This window comes from Antechinus flavipes, chromosome 4 (genome assembly GCF_016432865.1).
Source record: "Antechinus flavipes isolate AdamAnt ecotype Samford, QLD, Australia chromosome 4, AdamAnt_v2, whole genome shotgun sequence".
Classification (NCBI taxonomy): Eukaryota; Metazoa; Chordata; class Mammalia; order Dasyuromorphia; family Dasyuridae; genus Antechinus; species Antechinus flavipes.
The window spans coordinates 259,893,801-259,900,396 of record NC_067401.1 but is presented as its reverse complement, the minus strand read 5'-3'; positions in this window follow the sequence as shown (position 1 = coordinate 259,900,396).

The following is a 6,596-nucleotide window of genomic DNA, read 5'->3' as shown; positions in this document are numbered from 1 at the left end:
AAGGTGAAAATATTATGTTTTGATTCACATTTGATTTCCATAGTTCTCTCTCTGGATGAAGATGGCTCTATCTATCACAAGTCTATTGGAATTGCCTTGAATCACCTCATTGTTGAAAAGAACCAATTTCTTCCTCCCTCTCCATTAATCAGTTCTATAATATTAATGTAAATATATAATTTTTCTCTTGATTCTGCTTACTTCACTTTGTGTCAGTTCATACAAATCTTCCCAGATTTTTGGAAAACATTCCCTTCATCATTTCACATATGTTCCATTGCATTCATATACCATAGTTTGTTTAGCCACTTCAATTGATGAATATTTCCTCAGCTTCAGATTCTTTGTTGCCAGAAAGAGCTATTATAAATATTTTTTTTATATTTGAGACCTTTTCCTCTTTGTTATTATTGGAGTATAGACTTAGCTGTATCACTGGGTTAAAAAGCCTGCATAGTTAACCTTTTGGTCACAGTTCCAAATTGCTTTCCAGAGTGGTTGGACTTATTCACAGCTCCACAAATAGTCCATTAGTATACCTGTTTCCCCACATCTCTTTCATTATATCATTATTCATTTTACTCAATCTGATAGGCTATTTCATAGATGTTTTAACATGCATTTCTTTCTTAGTGAATTAGAAAATTTTTATATGACTATTTAAAACTTGGATTTCTTCCTCTGAAAACTGCTTGTTTGTTAATTGAGAAATGGCTCTTATATAGATAATTTTCTTTTATGATTTTTAAGCTCTTTTTATGTTCATGGTTTTCAGGTAGTCCAATGATTCTTAAATTCTCTTTGATCTATTTTTTCCAGGTCATTTGTTTTTCCCATGACAAATTTCACATTTTCTTTTTCTTTTTTTTTTCAGTCTTGATTTATTGTTTCTTGATGTCTCACAGAGTCATTAGGTTCCATTTGATTAATTCTAATTTTTAAAAAGTTATTTTCTCCAAGTAATTTTGTATCTCTTTTAATAATTTATTATTTATTTTTTCAAATTGTTATCATATAGCTCTAATTTCTTCTCTTCTTTTAGGTTAAACATATAAAATTTTTCTAAATATTTCCATATTCATTATGCTGCACAAGAAAAATTAGATCAAAAAGTGAAAGAAAAAAAAACACGAGAAAAAAAACAAGGAAACAAAACAACAACAAAAAGGTGAAAATATTATGTTTTGATTCACATTTAATTTCCATAGTTCTCTCTCTGGATGAAGATGGCTCTATCTATCATAAGTCTACTGGAATTGCCTTGAATCACCTCATTGTTGAAAAGAACCAAGTTCACAGTTGATCACGTAATCTTATTGCTGTGTACAAGTTCTTTTGCTTCTACTTCACTGAGCATCAGTTCATGTAAATCCAGACTTTTCTGAAATCATCCTGCTGATCATTTCAATTGGAACAATAATATTCCATTACATTATCTACTACCATAACTTATTTAGCCATTCCCCAACTGATGGGTATCCACTGAATTTCTAGTTCTTTGCCATTACAAAAAGGCTATAGCCCTAATTTCTTTTTCTATTTGACCTTCTACTGAACTCATTTGTTTTTAAAAATATTTTTGTTCTTTTTTTAAAATTAAAAACTTTATCTTTTAGTTTTTTTGGTTGAATTTGTGTTCAATATGCATTTTTCTTTGATTGTAGATATTTTCAGCTCATTGTCTTAATTTCTATATTGAGCTTCCTTGGATTCATAGTAGCTCTTTTTTGGAGGATTTTTTTTTTAATGGTAGAATTGTTTCCTTATTCTTCCCTCTTCCTTACATCTTGATTTTTGACTTTATGTGAGGGCTGGGCTCTGCATATTTTCGACAGGGTAGAGACGTTTAGTCTTTGTGTCCTTTTGCATCCTTCTGGTGATTTTGCAGCTCAGTTTGGAGGATCCAAAGTTTTTAGTGTTCTCAAAGGGGTATGACATGGGGAGATATTTATTCACTGATCTCCTGGTCTGAAGTCCATAAGTTCCTGATTCAGGTTTCAATGTGTTGGCTTATACATGGTTTAATTTCAGTATATGATTACTGAACTCAATCACTGTTAGTCTACTAGGAGGTTCTGCATGTTCAGAGCAAATGAATTGCTGGTTCCTCTTTGGTCTGAGACTTATGCTCTGATTGTTCTAATACAACATTACATGTTAGGATAAAGACTATCAATCCTCGCTACCCCTGGGCTCAGAATAACATAGCTATGTTAATGGAACTCTTTCCTTGCTTAGTACTCAGCTAGGTCTCCATTTGTCTCTGCCTTATATCTGTGATCAGAAATTGAGAAATGGGTGACATAGTTAACAGATAGCACTCATTCCTATACCCAGAACTAGTTCAGCAATCCTCTAAAATCTCTTTCTTCCCTGGTCTTGTCTTGGTCCTCTGCTTCAGCTTTTTTGTCCCTTTAGGGAGTGTTTTCTCGTTTCTGATTTCTCTTATAAGAATGTCAACATAGCTTTGGTTTAGTGTCTCTTGTAATGTCCTAGTTTGTTGGTCATTGGCCAAAGATTCCACAGTAAGAGTAACCACAGTTTTAAATTAATATTTTCAGACACCTTATCTTTTATTTTCAGAGTATCTATGGGACACATGCTCAAGATGAAATGTAGCTTTTTTTTCAGGTATAAGTGGGACCACATGATCTATAGGAAAAAAGAGATGAGACAATGAGCTGCAACACAGCATCCAAAGAGAGATTTTCACAATCTACATGATCTCACCAAGTAAATTCATACATGTAGCAGCCAGTGCCAAAAAGAGATCATGAAACAAGGAATGTAGCTTTACAATTGTGGCCCTATGCCAGTGTTTCAGGGTCTCTCTGAAATGAAACAGTAGCTCCAGTAATATCTTCCCACCAGATGCTAACAAATTTCATTATGCTTACCATAGGTATTGCTAGCACCTATCCTTAGCATAGAAATGTCCAGTTATATCTCTACCTTCACTCACCTATAATCCTTCTGTTTCTATAGTGGAAATGGTGCTACAACAGGTTGATGCACTCCTGGTATAAGATGTTAGTCTAAACTTAATTTCCACCAAAAGGCAGCTTTCTATGTTAAACAATCATTCTTGTTATCAGTTGCTGAGCTCTATTGCTTCTATAAAAATGAAGGTGACTTACAGGTTCTTTTAAATAAAATGTCCTCAAGATGAATGGCTATATAATTTGCTACCTTAGGGTAAAGTTCCTTTTGTCTCAACCCAGTAAAAGCTCTATGTGCTATTTTTCTTTTTGTCTTTTTCAGGGTCATGGTAACAACAACAACAACAACAACAGCAATAAAGGTAATGAACCTCTAAATAATGGTCATTTCTTAGTGAAGTTGGTCTTTGGACAACATACACAGTCTGTCTTTACTCCCATAATGATAATTTTATAAGAATTTCTGCTCTAATGGCCTTTGAAAACACAAGGTAATCTCTATATCATTATGAGACATTGGGAGACTTTTGTAGAATATATATATATATATATGCATATGTATATATATATATATATATATATACATGCTAAATATATATATAACAATACAAGAGAGAATAGTACTTGTGCCAAATTCAAATGAATGAAATGGGGAAAACTATTACTAGAATTCAGAGAACAGTACAATCACTGAGAGGTTGAGAAAACTATACAGATGAAATGCAATAAACTAGATTTCAAAAGAAAGGTAGGAAGTATATAGTGGACTTGCAATATAACAAAACTAGTTTTTTTTTTAATCTAGCCTACAAAATGGCATTAGATTATTCCAAACAGACAACTAAATATAGGTTGAACAGCATATTTGAACGAATATATATCCTGCATTTAATGTTTTTGAGTAGTTGGAGACTTATATGATAGAGAATGAGCAACATATGTAAGGGACTTGAAGAAAAAAATGGAACTGGCTTGTATCCAAACCCCATGAGCAAGCAGCAGAAAAATTCTTTTTTCTAATTACACCATATAGCTCAAGATTGTTGGAAAACTCATCTTTCTCCCCAAAGCCCATGATGACCACCTATTTCTTATATCTTGCAGCACCAGAAAAGATCAGTGTCTGTGTTGCATGTCAGTAGTACATGTATTAGGGCTAGGTCTATCTTGCACTCACTGTCGTGCATGTGTTATCTTGTTGTATTAGTTTATATAGTAATAGCAAGTACAAGATTTATAGTTTTTCTCTTCTTTGTTGTGGCTTTAGCCTTTACAACTCCTCTCTCCAAATTGTTTCCAGCTTTTATGTCTCTCTAGTATTAGGAAGAACAGAGTCTACAAATGTCTTCTTTTGGGAATGGTCCTTATTTCATGATCTTTTTTTGGTACTGGCTGGCACATATATGAATTTAATTGGTGGGACCATGTGGATGTGAAAATCTCTTTTGGATACTTTGTATAGCTCATTGTCTCTATCTCTTTTTTCCTGTAGATCATGTGGCTCCACTTATACCTGAAAAAAAGCTATATTCCTTTTTGAGCATGTGTCCCATAGATACTCTGTAAGTAAAAGTAAGGAGCTTACCTATTTGCTTGGTGTATATGTGTATAAGACATTTATTCAGTGAATGAGTCATATTTGGGAATAAACATAAGATATATTTATTTATAAAATAAATGAAATCAAGCAGATGTCATTATGAAGAATAATTTGGATGAACAGAATTCTTCCCCTTTTATGAGTGTGAGTAGAAATGATTTTCCTTGATCATACTTGTTATACCTGTCTTCACACACTGAGGTCAGTTCAGTGTATGACCTCTTCTTGAGGGCCCCATCTATGACTTTAAGAAACTATAACATAAGTAATAATCACTCTGGTAAAGCCTTTTTGCCAGATGAACTAAACCAGGTTGAGGGTAACTAATAGACCACATATTCATTGGTGAGTTAGGTGGCTATCTACTTCAAGCATATGAAGATTTCCTGTGGTAGAATGGGTGCATGAGGGTACTTTGCTCCAACAACCATCAAGAATGCTGAAGCAAGAACCATGGAATGCTTAGAGTTTAATCAGACATTGAAGAGAAGTCATCTACGACATCTTAAGCCATCACCAGTCATCATGACTGTTGTCTTGCCACTGGGCTTTGGTGACTCTGAAAGAGAGGGGTCTCTTTCTTAAAAAGAGTGCCTCATTTAATTCACATGCAAGTAAAGATATCACTCATGATGTCATTGATTCTCTTTGAAAAAGAAGCATCATCATCAACAACAATCCATTTTTTCTCTACCATAGGAGACAGAGAAAGTCTGAAGGTCCCTTGTTCAAAGTACCCAGTTGACTGGGAGCTAAAGATTTCTGGATTATGAGGTTTTAGAGAAAGGTAAAGGAGTTCTGGTTCTGGTTCTATGTGACTTGTTTTCTTTGCAAAGTTAGAAAATGTAAAAATATAAACTATTAATGTAATTCATAAAAGCTTGGATAATCTTTTACTTTCTAGGCTTGAAATGAGGTGTGGTAGTCAGTTAAACTTGATGTGCTTAATTATCCACTGATTTTCTGCTTTATTCAAGCTCTCTATAGCAAAGATTAATTCAGAAAGCAATTAAAAATATCATTATGTAGAAAACCACTATAAAACACATACAAAAACAAGCATAATTTAAAAAGTACAAATAAACACTTAGTGGTAAACAATCCATGTATGCAGCAATTAAACAAAAAGAGGAAGGAGAGAATATACTGAATTTTCTCAATAAGTTAAGCATCAAACTAGGGAAAGGAAATGACTCTAGTCGCCATAAGGCTGAGATTCAGTCTCCTAGAAAGTGTCTTCCTTCTATAGCTATTGTTTATAGCTTATAACTGCTGTCATTCTGTTTCCCCCCTGTAGGCTTTTTCAAACTTTCCCATGTGTCTATCTCACAAAGAGATTTAAAAATCGACACTCCAGTGGAATATTGGTCCTTCCAGTTCTAAGACTTTGATAACTCCATCTTTTCCTGGGCTGGGAAAACTGCAACTCCCAGGGTCTTTAGTGACTTAATCCCTGTCACAAGCAGCTTTCTGAGTCTTATCTGAATGACTATTATATATTATATAATGTTTGCTTATTTCTTATCCTTGTGCATGTACCCGGGGGATATGTGGAGAATAAAGGTGAGGGGCTTAACTGCATGCTTTGGTGCATATATTAAGAGATATATTTATTCAGTTTACAAAAAATATGTGAAGCCAGGCAGATGTCATTGTATAGGGTAATTTGGATGAACATTTCCCTGGGTATTTCTGTATATTTCATTAGAAATATATTTCTATTAGAGTAATAGAGTATTTTATTAGAGTATATTTTATTAGAATAAAATAACTATCAAAATAGCAATGCTTAGAATGCATATGATTTTGGAAATTCAACATAATAATTGCAGGAAACCCCAAGTGTTCACTGGTCTATAGATTAAAAAACCTTGTTTTAAGCTTTTCTCATAAAAATGTTTTATTCTTTTGATCTAGTACTTGGAATATTTCTTCCTTGATTTCTTACTTCTTTGGACTTAAAACCTAATTTAGTCTAATTCCTCCTTGTTTTTTTGGGGGGTGAGGGATGGTGAGTTTGGGAGGTAGACTGCTTTTTGGAAAATGACAAGATTTGT